We start from the raw sequence: 20,777 nt of genomic DNA, 5'->3' as shown, positions 1-20,777 counted from the left end.
AGACTTTCGTAGAAAGACACCGTTCAAGGAATATATCTGTCTATATGTAAATTTCTTATATACGAAAAATCGTGGACTTGCTGAAAAATATTTTAATCCGTAAAATAGTTTTCGAGGCGAGACCAGCTGTATAATACATGCACATATCTCACTTCGTCAGATCGAAAAGATAGAGAACGGAGAGAGAGAGAGAGAGAGAGAGAGAGAGAGAGAGAGAGAGAGAGAGAGAGAGAAATATTAATCTCAATTCTTCGCAATGACAGCGTGACTGACTGAGACAAATACAGGCTAAATCCCATGGCAAAGGTGAGTTATCGCGAAAGTTCTTTATACGCGAAAGCGAGTTTCTCGTCTTTCTCCAATCTCGCCGATCGCTTCGGCGCGATTTACTTAAATGTTATATCATACGCAGATTTAAATCCCACTTCGAATATATTACACACGTCACCAGAGCTCGCGCGCTCACATTTTCATTCTTATACGGTCGATGGCGTTCAATCAAATTGTTAGATTCCATTCCAATTCGTCGGATTCGTCTTCGGTAAACGCATAGGGAGATGGGGAGAGAAAAGTAACGAAACGTGAAAGCTTAATTTACTTCTCGACTGTCTGACATCGTCGTAAGGAGCATTTATCCCGCTGAAGTTGCTCGAAAGCTATTAACTGCCACGGCGTTTAAGCCGAATTAAAAATTAATCACTTTATCTTAATTGACAATTGATCCTAATTGAAGTTTAATAATTCGTAATAAGCGGAATAATTCGCCGATTAGTAGGAAATTTATCGAATTACGATGAATATTAGAGAGACGAATACTTAGAGGGAACAAAACTATTATTAAAGTAATTCGAGGAATTTGCCGTCTCTTTTAATTTACCCAAACGCCAACTAGTTCGAGTTACCACAGCTTAGCGAAGGGAGAGGCCCCATACCTCTCTGACCAAGACCGTCCATAACTCTAGTGTACTTCGGTAAACTTCACACTCTCTTCCGGCTTGAATTTACTTCGGTCTAGCTCGCGGTAATCTGGGTTACCGTGGTGAAAAGAATAACTATTCCGATTCTTCGTACTCTTTTCATGCTTACGTTAACAGTTCGACTTTCCAGCGTGTATTGATTTTACATGGTCGAGGGCCATGCATCTCATTGGATTTGCAACTTCCGCTTCAATCTACGTTTTGTTTCAATCTACAGAAAATTCCGGATTTCGCAGTAGGATAAAGATATAAATGGAAAAAAAGGATCCTATCTCGATTCTCCTCAGTGTGACGTCGACGATTAACGTGCACGTTGGATTCTCGACGGAATGAAAGAAATCAATTTTTTTTTATTTTTTTTTTTATTTTACTAAAATGTATTAAAACGGAATAAAGTTTTATTATTATTTAGTAATTGTTAATAATAAATATTGTGAACTAAATATATGTACGTAAACTTTTCAGCATACCTATATAATGTCATTAAAAAGGAATTTGTATATTTTAACATTTATTAAAATACAAATAAATCAAACCCACTTAATTAAATATTAAATATATTTATAAAAAAAATTATATAAATAAATTTGTAAATAAATTTATAAATATTATGAAGATAAGTAACATGCGCAGCTCTATATCAATGATACACATGATACAACGACGAGTTTTAAAATATCTTTTTATTATAATCTTTATTTAGTATTAAACGAAAACGAATAGGATAGAAAGTCAAGATAAAACAAGATAATAACTTTATCTTTAGAAATATAAAATTTGCAATATGGTTGCGTGACGGTCCGCATAATGTATGTTTATATCACTGAAATATACACAAGAGTCAAGAGATAAATATAACGGACACGAGCCATAAAAATAAACGTCTAATTTTATAAATCAGAAACACGCGTATGTGAATATCTCACACTCCTATAATATATCTTCCTTTCCATATCGAGAATACCCTGATATCCTGGAATTCCGAGACAATTTTTGCGAACCCTATTGGAATTGAATAGAATCCCAATACATTTAAGGGGCCGATATAAGATTGTTGTGCGTCATGTATAAGGGACCACACGCGCGCGCGCTCGATGACAGAAACCACGAAGAGGTGCGCACGCTGACCGCACGGCGCACGCGAGACCGCACCGAGATGCACGTTCCATTTCGTACGGACGAAGGCGTCCAATCAAGCTCCAGTCCGGTTTCAATTCCGATCCGCGAAACGTCCCGGTGAACGAAGGGAGCGAGAGAAGGAGAGGATTGCGCGCGACAGAAAAACAGAGAGAGAAAGAGAACAATTCGGATGTAGGACGACGAGACCAGGGGAAAAGTCTGCGGCGACGAGGATCCTCTCTCATCTCTCTCTCCCGCTCGCCTTCTCGCTCTTTCTCTGGGTGCAAGGGGGGTAGGTAGGGATGATCTGGCCTACCCTCTGGTGCTGCTGGCGCGCGCGCTGGTGCTTTCGACTTCCCCGGGACGGACTCTCGCGCTCTCGCCCGCTGCGCCGCGCCGCTCCGCTCTCTCTTCGTCGCCGCGCGATTGCGAGCGCGGCGCGGCGTCGCACGTCCCGTTAAGAGTAGGAGTGAGCTGGCCATAGCCTGCTGCTGATGCTGGCTTGCTCACACAGCGACAGCAGTCAGTTCGATACCGAGCGCCGAAGCGTTCGGTTCGCTCCGATTCCGGCGTGCGCCGTTATCGTCCCGCGGTTCCTACATATCCCGTCACCACGTTCGCGCGACCGAACCGGGCCGCCCCCTCCTCCCCCCCGCGTCCGGGGTACCGGGCCGGTGCGCGCTGACCGGGGGATGACCGGGGGCACGGAGCGCGCCGCGGGCTTACCTGCGACACGCGGAAACGTATACCGCGAGACATGTGCGCTCCCGCGGAGTTGAAAGAGCCGCTATAAAAAGTGTAACTGGACCGAAGGGGGTATCCCGCGCGCGAAATATTATAAAGGGTTACATTTTTCGATCGCGATCGAATAAGGGTTTCGCATTCTTCCTTTCGCGACGGAGAGAAAGTCTCGCTCCTTTATGAACGGGACGCGGTTCACCACGCGTTCGACCGGTGCGGGACAATGCTTTGGACCATGTGCACCTTTGAGGGTGCAGAGCTTCGCTCTGCGAACGAGCTTTTGAATTCCCGGGCCGTTGTGGCGAGCGGCGGTGAGACCGCGAAGGGGACACCGCCACTGCTCCTCTTCTCTTATTCAATGGGTCCTCGTGCGAGGATAGGAGAGCGTCGGGAGAAGAAAACGCAGCTTAAGTGCCATCGTTAACGCGATCGCCTTGTGAGTACACTCAGCTCTACGTTCGGTTTATCGCGTGTATATATACCCTACCTATATACCTACCTGTTAAAGCCCTTCCTTTTCACACGCCGTTCGTCGGCGATTACTTGGAACGCGTGTAACATCAGGCGGTATATTTACGCGGGCTTAGAGGTTGGAGGAAGACGGCTCTAAGGCCGAATTCCTTCGAGATGACGGAAAATAAGTTACTCGGCCGTTCTATGCGCGAATTTCTCTTTGAAAGGGAAAGTACTCCCCGCGCGCAATAAGCGACTGCGACATTAATACGCGAATTCTCGTTGCTGTTCCGCGAATTAATTCAAAGGGTGTTTTAATAACTCGTTGGAAAACGTCGTCCTCTTCGGCGAACGCGATTCTGAGAAAAGCCGTTTAACTTCTTTCTATTCTCGATAGGACGCGCTCGTCTTGATAGTCCACGATTTCATTAGATTCGCTCGTCGTGAGAAACGCGTTCGCGATTATTCGCGGAAAATTAACAATTTCGCGAGGAAGCGATGCGCGTACGGAGGAATGCAGCGGGTAATATGCCACACACGCCGTATATAGAGTCGGTAGAGTACGCGCGGCTGGAGTTTGCTTCGCCGTGTGCAGCAGCGGCAATTGGCGGGACGCCGGGGGTTCATATATAGCGAGCGGGCATAACCCACGCACTTCGCATATCGACCCTCTTCTCACATTTATCGCCCTATTAATTAAGCCGCTAAGCGATGTGATTTCGGGTAGCGAAACAACTTGGCTACGGAATGAGAGCGCCGGCGCCGCCGCGGCCGTCGAGGATGCTGGCTCTCGGCGAACGGGCGAGAAGTTAGGATTCACTGGCCGCGCGTTGGAAAAGCGGAGCGTTAAATAAAAAATGCGTATGTGCATTCAATGTTAAGGGATAATTAAATAGTAAGATTGATACCAATCGCTTTTAGCAAATTTATCGAGAACGAGAGAACAGATATGTAAATGGCATATTATCCATCAGTTTTTCAATCATCTTACTCTAAAATGTTTTAATCTGTCAAATTGTATATCGGTTCACGGTATACAACGAAAAATATTTTTGCGTATTAAATATTTCAATATTTGAGAACGTATGAAGCTTTTTTTAATATTTATTACAACTGTTCTCCAATGCTGATGTAAATTAGAAAGTATGGAAATGTAATCTTCAAACTTTGTTGCGGCGAAAAAGTGGTACCGTTTCTTTGAATTCTTTAGAAAACAAGACAACTTTTCTTTTCTGTCTCTCTCTTTTTTTTTTTTTTTTTTTTAATATAAAAACTAAATTTTTTTTTTTGGGTAAATTAATATTCTTTATTTTTGTACGGAAAATATGATACCGAAAAATGCCAAGTATCCTGATTGCATTTTGATTTGCAATATCTCGTAAAGTATTCACACTTTTTGTCCAATTCTAAATTTTCGTTATATGAAAATTGCTAATAACTGTTTTCATTGTGATCAAGTTGAACTATAATATGTACTTTGTAATGAACTCTTGAAGCGTTATCCAGAGCTTTCAAAAAAGAGCCAGATTTGCGAAATGAAATTTTAATTCAAAAAATTTCTAACTAAAAACTGAAAAATTTCCACAACTCTGTTTCGGTTTTTATCGTTCCAAGTGTTATTTGCGCAAAAGCTTTATCAAAAGTTAAAAAAAACTTCAGATCTCTTTAACGATGAAGCATGAGTCAAGTCTATCGAAATCTTAATGTAATATTTTGAAAGAGGGCTGGAACTAATTTTAAAACAAAGAGCTCTTGGACGGACAACTTTGTAAGAGTTTTTTATTGGGCTTGATTAAATTTGCTATCTCAAAGAAACAAAATTTAATTTTCTTTATTTAAAGGCGCAGATTATTAATTCACAGAGAAGATTCACACAGTCGCAATTACTTCCGCTTTAACTCCGTTTTTTTCCTTGTTCCTTCGATTCAGATGTGCGCATATATATATATAATGTAATTTAATTTCGTCGTAAATTATAACAGAATTGCGAAGCGTCGTTCAAAGGAATTTCTCTTGCGTTATAACTGTATACGTCACCACGCATACAGTGCGAAACTCGCAGGTTTTCCAGATACCTGATAATCGCGCGACTCGTTTTGCGCCGCGCTACAATTACTCGCGCTCCTGTTCTTGTTTCAAACAGGACACGCTAAATTGGTATGCACCGGACAGCGAAATGACAGCGTTTTGCCGGGGCTGCGAGAGTCCTGCACATTCGCGAGGGGACCGTCCTTAAAAACGTGCCACAGTGAAAGAAAAAAAAAGAGAAATTCTCGCTCGCGTACAGCGGCGAGTGAAAAGGCTCTGGCTCCACTACGCGTTTTATAAAACGGATAGCATCGAATTACATTCGTATCTCGCTGGAACAAGCGTCGGACGTGCGAGAACGAGAGAGGGGGAGGATGGAAAGAGAGGATATTTATTACGTTCTGGCACAATGTTCCCCCGAAGACTCTGTAAACAGTATCATAAGAAACACAGGGTACATATTTACAGATCGTGCGCGGCGTTCGCGTAGATTGCGGCTAACAATGAGCACTCCTTTTTATCTCATCGCTCTTTGAAACGGCGGTGAAAGTACGGCGCGGAATAAAGTACGACGCTTCCGGAAGAGCCTCTTTTCCGCGTTATAAATCCTTCTCCACTTTTCAAAGTTTTTCGCTAGATAAAGTCGAGTCAAAATTGCTCTGCGCCGGGCTCGGCTCCGCCGAGATTTTCCGCGGAGGCGCGAAAGAGCTTCATAACTCGAAAACGAGGTCCGCCCGGGCGCATAAATCTCTCTCGAACTTCTGTCATTGCGTTAATGAGGGTGGTACAGTCTGACGGATGATTACCTTCAATTTCGAAACGGCATCATGCGTAACACGGAGTAATTTCTACCGACGGTCGAGCGGGAAAGAAAGCGAAACGAACGAATAAGTTAAGCGCGCCCCGTGATGCGGAGTATAGTATTGAGAAAAAGCGCTCGCGCGGACGGACCTCAAATAAAAGTGAAAAGAACCTTTTTCTCGTTTCGGTAATATTGAATATAACGTCCCAAGGTCGCTTCTCGAAGTTCCAATCGTATCCTTTATTAGGATACGTCCGGAAGCGCCCGCGTTGATCCACCATTATCGTCCCTGCGCGGAATACGAAATGAAAGTGGCTCGATGTGCCCGCGCTTATTTGTAACTCCATTACCGGAGAGCGACGATTGAGATTTTCAGAGAGAGCGGGAGTCGCCCGGCGACGACGAGGAAGAAATGTCGAGATTGCAAATTCTCGACTTCTATAGAAGCGCAATTCGGCGATTCGAGTTAATAACTTTACTCTCAGGCCCGCGGCTTTTGTTTAACTATCGACGTTTAAAACGTCTCGCTAAATGACTTTTCATGCAAGAACAAATCAATGTGTTTCACTCGTTTCCCGCAACTTGCCGTTTTCAACATTAAAAGAGGAAGTTTAATAAAATTATGTTTCGAAGTTGCCGTGCCCGGATGTGATTTCTAGCTCGTGAGATATTCTGAAGTCCGCGAAAAAGGTCATACGCATGTGAAGTATTTCATAGGGCGCGCGCTGCCCTATGCGTACGTGGATTAAATCAAACTCTCCGGTGGAAGTACACTAATACTATCACGGTGCAATTCTCGCGATCGTCCGTAATCCTCGATTATGACGACAAATTGAAAACAGACAATTCCTGACGAAAAGAGATTTAAATCATTAAAGCCGCGCGCGTACGCGCGCGCGCGATCCGTCAAAGCTGGATCACATTCCCATTGTAAAATGTTGCAAAATTAGCGGAGGAGGTAAGCAACGTGGATCTATTTAGTATGCGAAACGCGCAAATTTTGTTTAGCCCGTTGATTGAAAAACAATATTTTGCCGCGAGCGTCCTATTAGTGTTTCCGTAACGAAATAGCACACGGTCGTGTTTTCACACGCGTATATAAGTTAATCGGTTAAATCTGAACGATCGCCACGATGTTTCACGTGGAGTTAATTTCCGCGTTTAAAGCAGCCCCGAGTATCGATTTAATAAAGCGCTTTAAATAAAGAGCGTCTCGGTTCCCCGGTCGTCGCAGATACGATGCAGACGATGATAAAGCGGCCGGCGAACGGTGACGGTGACGGACCGTATTTTCGTTGCGACTATCGGAAAATACAGCGGGGCGTTTTATATAATGAGCCGGCAATTATCTACGACGGAGAAATATTGAATACGCCCGGTGTTGTGCAGGTATTTTTTATTTTTAGTGTCAGCGCGGCACGTCCCTCTCGACCGGCCTCTGTGCTGGAAAATATTTACAGCGCGGCGCGGCCGCAGCTCAGCGTGATTAACAAGGAGGAAAACCGCTTGCGCCCGCGCCGTCCGCGCGTCCCGTCCCTCCTCGATTTTCATAGAGAGATACATTGCAGTAGCGCGGGAGTGGCACGAAGTAAGAGAGACCCGTATTCTTTTTTTATGTATATCTTCTCCTTTGCAAATTTAAGGGTTGGTTTACGGCCCCCTCGGAGCGAAGTCGATAAACGTGTCAACGGAATAAAATGTGAAGGGCTCCCGCAGGGGAAGGGACTCGTCGGCACTCGTCGGCATCCAACTTTTTCGTACCTACGGGGAATTTGAAAGTTCTGTTTTATTTCATCGATATTGAAAATCTATTAAATAACACAGCTGTTATTTTTTATTGATGTTGAACTTCTATGAAGTTACAGCTGTCATTTTATCGATATTAAATTTCCATCAATTCGCGGGACTCGACGGTACAGAGTTCGTTACAGAAACCATTGAGCGCGGATTACAATGTCGACAGTGAGCAATTAACAGCGCGGGAGTCTGTATTTTGTGAAATTAACGAGGACCAGGCCGTGTCTTCTTTCCCTCGTATAATTCTGCCCGCCGAAATTATTTTACCTCAAGCTGGCTCAGATTTTAGGGAATACGTGAGGGGCGCCGTCCAAAAGTCGCCTGTCCCGAGCTTTATCCAAGTTTATCCCCCATGCAGGCGGATCTTCAAGTTGGATACAGGATATATTCACGTATAGCTGCAAGCGTTAGGTCGGGGTGTTTCGGTAACCTGAACCTGAACATTTTCATCCGAAATGCCGCACGCAACGTTCAATCGAAAACTAATCGTTTTCGAGAGCCAGCGCGATTGTTGCACCAATAAATGGCACAAAATCGATTTCGTGTAAATACAAATACAGCTGCATGTATCGCGAGCGGGAGACAATATCGGGCAAAATGGAAAATCTCCCCTGACTGTCGACGGACATCTCTCTTTACCGCTTTTTACTTCTTCAACTAGGCCACGCGCCCCGTCAGGATGAAACTGTAGCCCCGGCTGCAACCGTTACGTCGAACTCTCTCCGCGTCGTTCCGTCTTATTGTTAGCTTAAGCGGCCTGGTTTGCCTGCAAATATTTGGGAGCGCCAGTAAAGTCATTTCCACGCGTTCGCGGAACAGTCTCATGAGCCAGAGGCAAGAGAGGCGCACGATGGTGATGAGACTATCGCACACGGTCTCGCATGACTGCGAATGTGGGCTCGTGTCTGTAACTGCCGCCATGGAATGTGTTTCCATCCAACCGCAGAGGAGAGAACAAAGAACAGAGAAATGTGTGGTAGCTGTTTCAATATTTAGTAACGAAAACTAGAACCGTTTGGCGAATTAAGCTGGCGAGGGGCTAAATAATAAAAACTTGTTGTCAGTTAATTTTATTTGACTTTGCCTCAACAGAAGTTTCGGAGCTGAATCGCCAAAGTTGACCGTAAGATAAAAGCTTGCAGTTAGCAGTCGTTTTCCATTAGAGCTTCGTTAGGAAATAGTTGAATTTAAATTTATTCTATTTGCTTCTATTAAAAAGCTTCCATGAATCAATTCCATAGATATAAATGTATTTTTATAATCAATCACAATTTTATCGAGATTTCAGATTTTTTAGATAATTTCTTACACAAGGCTATTGAACGAAATGAAATTATCCGAAATTATAAATTTACTTAACTGAAAGGTTAATTAAAATTAAAATTTATTTATCGCAGTTAATCTAAATTTAATTGAATCAAATTTCAGCATAATTAAACAATTTAATGCTACTTTATCATCTCGATTATCATCAAACATTTGATTATAATACCACGGGTTGTACAGTTTAATCTCGGTTAATGATATGTACATGGTATCCACACTGTCGTAAAAAGTTGCTTAACAAACTCGCTAAATGCTCGGATCGTTAAAAGTCGAAGCTTTTAATTAAAAGCAAATGCTAGGCACTTTCATGATTTCCTCTAGGGCGAAATTACAAAGCGGGGTAGTTTTGTCGGAGCTAATAAAAAAAATTTATCTCAACGTACAGAAATGAAAAGGTCTTGCTTTCACGTTTCAATTGCAAATTCAAAATATCGGATATAAAGCGCCAGCCGATAATCCGAGAACGCTGTATTTTTCCCCTGGAACACTTTGTAGCAAACGATTATAATATCAACGATATTAAATGACGCGCGCGCGGAAGCGAGGGAATCAACAATGTAAGACTCCTCTTGCGTTCCGAAGCTTTTGTTATCGGCAAGTGTCTCCGTTGATTTTCCGCAATCTCCGCGTTTTCAATTTACGACCTTAGACCGTTCCGCCGTTATTGCACCATGCATAAAATATGATCCAACAATAATAAGAGTGACCTCTCCTCTCCCGTCGGATGAACGGTCTTTTCAAACATTGCATGTCGGACGGGGGGAGTTCGTTGGGCTGCTTAATAAATGATTTTACGAGCCGGACCGTGAGACACGTATACGCTCGTGTAGGGCGGGTGGATTTTTCCGCCGGCACATTCTTCTCCGTTTGCTCTCTCTCCACCTTTGCCTATACCGCGTGTGTGCCTGCTCAATAAGAGATACAACGTCCATCCGTTCTCGTTGCATCGTTGCAAGCTCCCCCGAGGGAACAGTATTTTCCAAGCAGATGACAGCCGCACGGATTTCTCTCCGCGGTTTTGACACGGTTTTGTCTTTCGGGAGTGACTCAACGACGCTACTAACAGGTTGTTACATGTCGCATTGAGATAAATAACGTTTATCTTATTGCTGATACACAAGTAGTTCTTGAGACACGCAAACCATCGGGCATTAGTCTGGCAAACTAGACGAATGAAATTCGACCTTTGCACACAAATGCTCTCACACAAAACTGGTTTAATATTAACTAAATTTCCTGACAAACGAGCAACTACCCAGATATTAAATGGTGCTAATTAGGATATCATTGAAAAGGTATGGCCATTCATTAAAATAATTAATTGACACCCGAAAATCGATTTCAATTTACGACCCTTTAACGAGTATGCATACGTTACAATGTAATAATACGCAAATACCGTAAATTTTCGGGAAACAAGTTAATTAGCATTAATTAGCGTGGTGTAGTTAACTAATTCTATAATATTCTACAATTGGCGGGGTAGCAAATGTAAAATTAATTTGCGAGTAGGTATATAAAGTAAATTGCCTCGTGTGACATCCCCGCGATTTGTTGCCGCGCACGACAACAGGTCTCAATCACCTCTCTCTCTTTCGCGGAACAATGGGGCACATTTTTTTATTCAGCGTTTTTGTTTCCCCCGTATATATTTCGATTTCGCGGAACTTATTCATTCGTATGGTTGCTTTGTGCCGGGCGGGAACGCGCGCGCTCGGCAGCCAGTTACGTTATGTAAAATGATTGACTCGCTTTACTGGTTGAATAACTGGTCACAATAACGCAACGAAATCAATAATCATCCAGACACCGGTACGCGGTGCTGTCGGTGATTTTAGAGTGCCCCATTGTGCCAGCTGTTCTGTGTACCGCGTGTATTACATTTTGGAAATTTAATATCTCGAGAACAACGACCTTAACAGCTACCCTTGTGGATCTTTGATATCATTGTTTATATGCTTTTACGAAATTCCCTGTGCATTCACATGTACATGCACACGGAAAATACACCTAAATTATTATTCGCTATTACATTTGAATAGCATACGTTCGAATACATTGCTCCTTCTCGCTGGATAATCTCAATCATACGCGTGAAAAACATAAAAACAATCTTCCGCGGGAATATTTATAAAATACAAATTTAAGAAACCTTCTCTTGACAAATAGAATGTATAATTTCGAGAAGCCGCTTCCTTCCGAGCTGTTTTTATGTATACTTTATCTCTGACATCCCCGGTATTTAATTATGTCTTCTTGGAGTAAAGCTGCTCTCTAAGGAAAAGCGTCATCCTACAGAGTATCGAACATCAATGAACGTGCTAAGACGTTTCCGACTTTCGTAACAACGTCTGGCGTACTCACGCGCTATAATCACCCACGCGAAACTCACCTGTGCCATTTGACATTTTCACATCGTTACATTGAAATTGTATATTAAGACGCGCTCTGTGACATCGCGCCGTGTGACGCGTAAATCGTTGATCTCGAAAGTCACAGACGAGATAGCTGTTTAGTCGGGCGAGATCGAGGATGGCGGGGTACAGACGGCAATTAAGAGAGGATTACGCTATAGGGGAGAGATTTTGTGGCCTCCGCGAAGCCTTCTTCCAGGACATTGGCTCCCGTTTTGTCCCTTAACAAGGTCCCCGCTAAATTCGCCGTTTCAGCGTCGAGGGATCGATACACTTTTCTCAGCGATGCAAAGTTTCCCGCCGACAATGTAGGGCGGGGGGGGGGGACATTAAAGAAGAACGCGGACAACATTGGGCTCGGACACAGGGGGTACGAGAGGACGGAATTGCTACCGAGGTTCGTAGCGTCATATGTAAGGTGCCTCGGGCTAAATATTGATTTCTATTTTAACTTGCAAGTACGTAAAAGACTCCTTTCTACACGTAAACAATCGCGCGGAGTACGTGTTTTACAAATTGTAAACGTATAATAACATCACGTTCTGATATTCCGTCAACAAAATGAATTTAGTCATCAGACGATTTAACACGAGATGGCGAGAATATACATTTACAGGAAATTAATTACACAAGCGCTAATTAAGCGAAGAGCTGCATTAGGATAAAAAAAAATATGAATCGTTATCATAACTGTCTCAGTATAAATGCAATGTATTACTATTTCCTATTTTCTAATTATAATAAGAGAATCTAATGAACGCAGTTGGTCAAAGACATGTCCTAGGCACGAACCTATGTGTGTATAAGCCTTGTGTTTGCGGTGGCTGTTAGCCCTTAGCATTCAGCTTCCGTTGAACGACATGAATTTCTTGAGCACGTTCGTTAAACGATTACACCGTCGCGACGCACGTAGAATATGGCGGGGAATAAACGACGTGTGTGGGCAATAAACGATATTTTCATGTCGGCGCAGACGGGTACAAATGGCAGCGGATATATACGCGACGTCGCGCAAGAAACGTCGCGCGAGATAAACAGACCTCCTTTTATTTGCGCCGGCCGATTTTATGCCGGGCCGCGTACAATCTCTTCGCACATTTAGCCCGGCCACTAACAAGTTACGACCACCGACGGCGGACGAGCGGCGAAAGGAAATTGGGCAGGAAACCCCGCCGGGATAAATTTGCGCATCGCCTTGTGTACCGCGTAATTGAGAGATTATCCACCGCAAACACACGATGATTGACAAATTTTTCATTATCTCGATCGATACGCTCGTGTACGCTCGTGTGCTGCCACCACTATAATTTTGATTATCATTATTGGGATTTGCCCGTATATATATATATATTATATACAAAAGGGAGATACTTGTTTGTTTACCCTCAAGTAAACTTTATTATACTTGCGAATTACATTTGTTACATTTACTGCCTGCCGTAAAATTCAGTTTATGTAGTATAATCGCGACTAAGTGAATACAAACATCAATACGATTCTCGATTTAATGTAATCTTTATATGCACGAAACATATATGACGCTATAAATTTCCTGAGATAAAAAATGAGATTTTGTTTTCAACAAATTAATGTAACTGTCCATCCTTAAATAGAATGGCGTGATTAAAAATCTGTGGCAGGAAATGTACGCGATACACTTTTTCAATAAAATTAAAAAAGGTCGCTTGGAAGTCACGGTGGAAAAAATGATAAAGCACAAATTTACGTAACTTTGGCGAAAAAAAACTGTCACAAAGTGAAGTCAGAGAAACGTTTTAAACCCTGGAGCCTCGGCTTTTAAATTCCACCAAGTTTTTTCTCGATGACGCTTCTACTTCGAGCGACCTCATTTTCGCGATTCAAAATGATTCTTTAATTTTGATGAGAAGTGCATCTTATTTAACGGAAGAAATATAAACGTCAAATTCTTTTTCGCACTGTGCGCGTGACTTGAATCAAAAATTTCAAAATAATTAAATTGATTTCTTATCGAGTAAAAAATCGGACGAAAAGATTAAATACATCGTCTGATCCTCTGGAGAGTTAATTAACTGCCGGATAAAGAGGTAGATCAAGTGGACAACGCGCAGCAGCGTTTTAGTACAATTTATTTTAAGAGAGACGGATTATCTACTCATATAGTCTCTCTTTTGCGTAATCTCACAATCAGTAAAGGGGGTCTCTCTTTTTAAAGAAGTTTTCCTACGGCGTATAAATCGCAATACAGGCACGTTCTCTCGCACCCTATTCTCATGAATACACACCACCACCATTACATGCCTTGCATTTATTTCTGAAGTTTAATAACGGTAGAACCATTTAAATCAGGAGAGAGAGAATTTATACGGACGGAAGATGAGACCGTCGCGAGATACCCGAGTGTTCGAGGATCGATCCGATTCTGCGGTTTCCGTAGATGGCGAAAGAAAAGGGACGTATTACACGTTTATTCACGATACGGCAGCTGCGCGACGCAATTCAATTGCGATATATATATATATAATGCATATTTCATGATGAAAAGCACAAAAAGTTGGCTATTATTGCGAGATTCTGATAAGTGCAGACCGTTTGGTATAATCGAAAAACTTTACTCGTTATCGCGAGCCACGATTCTCATAATCGTTTTTATTTGTAAAAATTTTCGATCTTTTGTTTTTCCTCTCTCTCATTAAATATGAATAACTTATGCATCTTATAAATCCGTCGGGTAAAAGCGAATACGTCAAACGTCATTCTGACATCCTTAACGAATAGTTTATATGCACGATATTATATAATAACTGAAAATCTTTTTTCTTTTTAATAAATTGTTCACCATTTTTGAAGCATATATAATACCGAAATAAATTACATCGCGAAAAATGAGTACACGATGGCGTTTTATCATGTTAATAAATGTTAACAACATGATTTACAATCTGGTCGTGATCAAAAACTCGTTTTTAAACTATGAAATATTTTTTAATAACATCTACATAATGGATAATGATCAGCACGTTGTTCCACGTTGTTCAAAGAGCTCGATCGTAATAGTTATGTAAAATTAATTGCCCATCGAGGTATAACCGTGAGTTATTGTATCAGATCCGAATGCGCACAAATCAGTTCTTTATAATTGTCGCAAGTCACAGCTCACAGCTGTATTTAACACGCGGACTGCGCTTGATCCTCTCTGGATATATTTTAATGAAATGTCTTTGAGCCTGAGCGATAATTAACTTATCCTCGGTCCACCACGAGCACAGAAACTCGATAGGATTAAGCCAGAAGTAATAGTGGCTCGTAAACGCGGGCTTCCAGCCGTTGCCAGGTGCATGATGTACATTTACACGTACTACGAATCAATCTTTACTTGTAGCCTCGTACAAATACGTATTTCCAATTTTCCTAATGAATTCAATAAACGTATTTCGAACATTCGGATGATGACCAAATTGGTATTAAATTCAAAATTCTATTCCGGATAAATAAATTTAATACCATCCACATTGTGTGATATCTCGACGGGATGCGATAAGATTAATCCGATATCATTCACAACTCGTAAGTATTGGCTTTTATCGGCTTTTGCAGGTCACGATATACTTAAAAAAACCGGCATACTATATAGATTCTTGTTTGTAGCTTCCGTAACAATTCATTTTACAAGAGGTTTAATACATCCTCGATATCCAGAAAATATTTGTTCCCGATAAATGAGTATTATTACTCACCGTGTAATGTCTCGGGGCTTGACGAGAATTAACGCAGAATTATTAGCAGTTTTATAATTATTGGTTTTCTATCGGCTGCCGTGTAGAGATCGCGATATGTCTCAAATATATCGATATTAATCCTTAACTTCCGACCTCCGAAAATTCGCGTATATTCAGTTTCAATAAACGCGCCCCTGATATCCAGACAAATGCTCGAAGGAATTCATTGTTCTCTCTCCGTCCGCGCGTAACATATCGGGGGCACGACAGGATTAACCCGAAATTATTGGCAGCCCATAATTACTGGCTTTCGTTACCTGTTACAGGTCATGACGCTGCGAACGCGCACGACCTTTTCGCCTAATTAATCATCGCGCCCGGTACGTCATAATCGGTTCAGGTGCAATATCGCCTCGTCAGTGATTTCGTGTGCGGTCGCAGGTGTGCGTGCAGCTCGGACTCGCCCCAATCACGTCCAATTTGGCGACGTCGTCGACCAGGGGCACCGCGGGGAACCCTTTCTTCGGCGGGGGACGCGAGGACCGTTTGCGCCGCGCGATCAACGGCGATTCGAGCGCGTCGGGATGAGGTGGCGGACGACCGGCACCGGACTTCCGAATTGGGACGAATAAGCTGCGCTCCGGCGATCGAACGCGGCCACTCGCCCCTTGAAGCGGCGGAGGCTGCGGCACTCAACCCACCCTCCCGAGGAGGACACCTCCCCCGAAAAACAACGACCTCGATCCTCGTTCTCGCGCCGCCATCGTTTCCGGCGCGATCGATATATAGACGCTTCCGGGACGGAGAAACGCGCGGATCCCGCATGCATATGTATAGCCGCGTGCGTTAAAGTGTGCGGACAATCAGAGTCAAGGTTGAATCGGCCGTCCCGCTCCGCCAGACCGATATCTGAATCACGGACAGACGTAGTCGGAAATAGTGCGCTCAATATCGTCTCTCCGGTATTATATATATGCTATTCCTGGCTAAAACGAGCCAGGGTGTTATTGTCTCTGATTGGCAGTAACCGAGAGCTAAGATCGAGCCTTAGCCTCGCTCCATTCCTCACTCACTCTCTCTCTCTCTCTCTCTCTCTCTCTCTCTCTCTCTCTCTCTCTCTCTCTCTCTCTCTCTCTCTCTCTCTCTCTCTCTCTCTTTCTCTCTCTCTATCTATCTATCTATCTATCTCTCTCGTTTGAAACTTTGAAGCGGATATACCGCGATTGCGATGTGAACATTGTGCGAGCAACGATCTTTCTGCGGGAATGGAGATATCGGAAATGGAATTCGGTTTACGAGTGGTACAAGTGGACTCGATCGTAAAATATAAAATTTAATGGTCGACCGCCAGCCGCCCGGCACGTGAACGAGAACGTTTTGTGAACAGAAGCGTTTCTAACAAGGGAAGAGTATCGGAGATGGAGAATCGAATTTACGAGTGGAAAAACGATGTAAACGACAGTGTCGGGAATACAAAATTCGCCGAGCAAAGTTCAACGAGCTCAAAAGATCGCTGTGACCGCGAGAATATTTCTATTCGTTAGACACTATAAACTGCTGGAATGTGGAATTTGGTTTGGAACTTTGGACGATCCACCACACGCTCGACCAGTAAAGTTTCATAACTGTCAACACCGTCGGATTAGCTCTATAATGGTGGAAAATTAAAACGTGTGTTGCGGATTATCGGACAGCGGACGCGACGCAAACTATGATAGAAGAACGCTGAAATTGTTTAATCTCGCAAATTGACAATATTGAATGTCGCGGCAAGACCACGGACAAAAAAAATTTCGCGGATGGAAATAACGGCGCAACTGTTGCTGCCATAAATTAGGTCAATGTTTCAGCATCTCTTGTTCAATCTCCGCGTGCGAAGCGCGCTAACGCGGCATTAAACTCGACTCGGGAAGGGAGCTGAAAACTGGTGTGACGCGGTGTTTTTCCCCGCGGCGACGGCGACGGCGACGTTGCGACAAAATGTGTAAGCGCGGAAGTGGTTTGCACGCTATTCATTTTGAGAGGAAACGTTTTAACCACTCTGCGCGGTGAAGCATTTTATTAAGAAAGAGGCGTGACGTGCGGAGATGTCAACCCGAAGAATCGAGAGTTCCGTCGCGTGTAGCGCTTTACAGGTATGTGGACTTGCGCTTTGTTCCGAAATAAAAGCCACCGCCGACTTTGAAACACGAATTTTTCACGAGAGCATGCTGGAGTACCTCACAAAGCTGAGACTTCTCGAAGAAAATATATAAAGTTACAAGAAAGTTTTAACGGTAGCTAAACTCCAAACGGTTATACACAAGCACCAATATCAATTCTTAATTTTTTAGCACGTCGCTACTCTAACGTTAAAAGTTTCTAACTTCTATTTTTTAAATCTCTTAATTTTTAAATTGTAACTTCTGCGTGTTAAAAAATATATTTAATCGTTAAACTTTAGCGTTTCTCAGGCCGATATAATACCGCAACTCCTAAATGGTCAGTGTTATTTTAGCGATATATCAACACTAAGTCCAAAGTTATATACACCAGAACTAAGGTACAACATTTGACCCGATTTTCCAACTTGCAACCGCAACGACTGGGATCGGCGAACCTCGTTTGTCCTCGCCTCTTTGACAACATTCGAGGCTAATCTTCCACACACTTCTTAATGGATTAAAGACACTTCTTCTCGAAAAGGCCACTATACGTATAAAGGAAAAAAAACGGATAAAGTTTATCAACACCTCGGGAAACGTAATGATGTTAAAATGAGGAGTATATACACCGCGGATTACATGCAAAAATAAAGAATCGTTAACAAAAAAGCAATCAGATTACTTGTTGCAAATTTTAATCAATATTTTAAGATTCTTGCATTTGGTTATCTCTGGCATTTTCTTGTGCGAAATTTTTTCGTTAGACAAACACGTAAAAAATTTTATTCGTTTAAAATACAATTTTGCATCAACGCCAAATAAACCGTGCTTGATGCCGCAACAATTTATTTCCGCATCGTTGGGAAGTCGCGCGACAATGTAGCTGACGTTAAATTCCTCAGGTCCACTAATTTACCGTGCTCTATGCCATAGCAGATTCATCACCTGTTGATCTCATTCTTTCTGTATTTGACGCGAATTGGATCGGATTCAATGTGTCAACCTAACCCGCGTCAGTCTTCGCAATTTACGATCCGACAGGAATTAAGTGATCGAGTAGTGCAAACGTTGCTTTAGGCAAACGCTACCACGCCGTACAACTTTGATCAAAATTACGGTGCACTATTGATAAATTGAAGAATTTTTCTTGCAAAGACCGTATGTATAAGCAATAGCGATGTTTCTAAAAATAAACTTAAAAGATTAAAAAAAAGAATTAATTGCGCTAAATTTCACATAAAGCATAACACAATTAGAGGAATAATCTAAATTCGATGATAAGCGCGAACGACATATTGATCTGTATGAAAAGGTGTAAAGAAGATACAGAAAGAAATAATAGAATTATCAGATCGCGAACGTGGACTTCTAGCTTATGCAATATTAAGAATCTTTCATAATGAAGAAATAGAGTGAACTCTATATACATATATATACATATATATATAATAGAATCGATCACCTCGCATATGATATAATGCAATTCCAATTTAGCGTCATTATGAAATAATGAGTGACGTATCGAATTACGTAAAGTATCGATGCACATGGCAGATATTATATCGCTAAAGATTAAATTAAGACAATAATACATTTTTAATGCTTTTTCTTATAATTGCTTTATCCAGAAAAATCGGACTATTTAATTAAAAATCTGGCATTCGATTATTCGCAATTACATCTATGTATATGTACTTACACAATATATCTCTCGTCTCGAATACATTAATGGAGAGAAATATACAAGGGAATAAAGAGAGAGATGAGTTTGACGATGAGTCTGCTGAAACGAAAATAATCATTCCCGCAGTGAATGGCCCCGAAATGTTTTAGGATCTTACTTCTCGATTCTGATCATCGTAAAGTAACATCGCGACGATGTTTTGACGTACGGCCATAAAATTCAGGAGGTCGTCGCGCCATTTTCATTCAAAATTGACGTCTTCCATATCTTTCTGTCTTTCCCGTGCATTTTACGGCACGTTTCCAATTTAGGATGTTGAATTATGATAATCCCGCGTGTCTCCCGGGTGTCGTCGAGAACGTCGAGCTGTTCGCAAGAAATCGTTACGAGTATTCATCAGAGACCGATGCATCCGATTCAATGCATCTATCGATGACGGTTCTCGACGCGCGCTCGAAACTTGTTCAGACTGTGTAAACAGGAAAATCATCCTCTCGAAGTGCCCCATAGATGTTAGAGCGAATTTCTCTCGTTAATTGGCGCGTTACCGTTATTGGCATTTACACCGCGCTAATAAGAAGAGGAGAGAAAGACAGAGAGAAAGAGAGAGAGAACACGAATCTTGAGCATCACAGTGTGCGACGATTTTCTTTAATCATTACAGAGTGCATCGACGGTAAATAACTCGACATTACGTGTCTTGTTAATTACATCACGGCAATTTTCCCGACATAACAAGCTCGTAATCGATTATAAATGTCCGCGTAACGAGAAAACGAGACCAATACTTGATGTTGTCTGTAATAAACTGGCACCGGACCGTCTCAGATGTCGTAGGTTGCAACCTCCGTGAAAGACGAACCCTTTGAGACGTGTTCTCGTGTTCCAATCGTGTTCTAGATTGTCACGTTCCATCGGCGAGAGGATTGCGTAAAAATGAATTATTCTTTGTACGCTCGGCATCGCGAGTGATACGAAAGTTAAGGTATTCGCGAAGACTTTTATAGACAGACTCAAAGTGGATTTGTCCCGGATCATCCGAGGTCCGGGACAAAAGTCCGCGTCGATTCAGATACACGGAAAACGCGACTCGAGAAACGCTCACGTTCCTTTTATCAGAAAAATTCATCTATTTATTTCCGCCGTCGCGCATTCCATCGCCGCGAGAGTTCTCCATCGATATATCCGGCCTGAGAGAAACCAATTTAATATCCCGACGCGGTGGATAAAGTACATCTTTTCTTCTCTTTCAACGCGGAATAACGATAGTAATTATCATAGCCAATAACAGATACGGACGTGACAAGCGTCATAAAATTTTTCGCGGAGATTCGTGCAGCAAGAAATTCATTTCGGAATTTATTACCATGTAAATTCGTTGTATTACATGTATTGCGTTATTGCGTATATTGTTATTTGTTTCGAAGAGATTATTGCAATTTATATTCTGAATTACATTTGTAACTCATTGACGCAACGTATCATTATGTGTTCAATATCGTATTGACCTAAATTAATTAAAGATCTCGATATCACGTATTTTGTGCTCCCGTTTCAATCCCGTATTACGTATATTGCTTAACGTATAACAACC

At 42.3% G+C, this 20,777-nt stretch overlaps 1 protein-coding gene across 4 annotated transcripts in view; it reads left to right on the top strand.

Annotated features, from left to right (window-relative positions):
• The first annotated feature begins 2,487 nt into the window (after positions 1-2,487).
• Positions 2,488-20,777, top strand: part of LOC143907033 (retinal guanylyl cyclase 2) — a 46,507-nt gene continuing 28,217 nt past the window's right edge. For 2 of the 4 annotated variants that reach the window (XR_013259706.1, XM_077423519.1), the window contains exons 1-2: positions 2,488-3,273; positions 15,682-17,490. The gene's annotated coding sequence lies outside the window, so the exon portion shown is untranslated. The remainder of the gene's footprint in view (positions 3,274-15,681; positions 17,491-20,777) is intronic. The other 2 variants (XM_077423520.1, XM_077423521.1) reach the window with 2 other exon arrangements.

Source organism: Temnothorax americanus, unplaced genomic scaffold (assembly GCF_048541705.1).
Source record: "Temnothorax americanus isolate GAGA-0224 unplaced genomic scaffold, ASM4854170v1 Scaffold8, whole genome shotgun sequence".
NCBI lineage: Eukaryota > Metazoa > Arthropoda > Insecta > Hymenoptera > Formicidae > Temnothorax > Temnothorax americanus.
The sequence above is the reverse complement of the archived record's forward strand: the minus strand, read 5'-3'. Positions and strand labels throughout refer to the sequence as shown.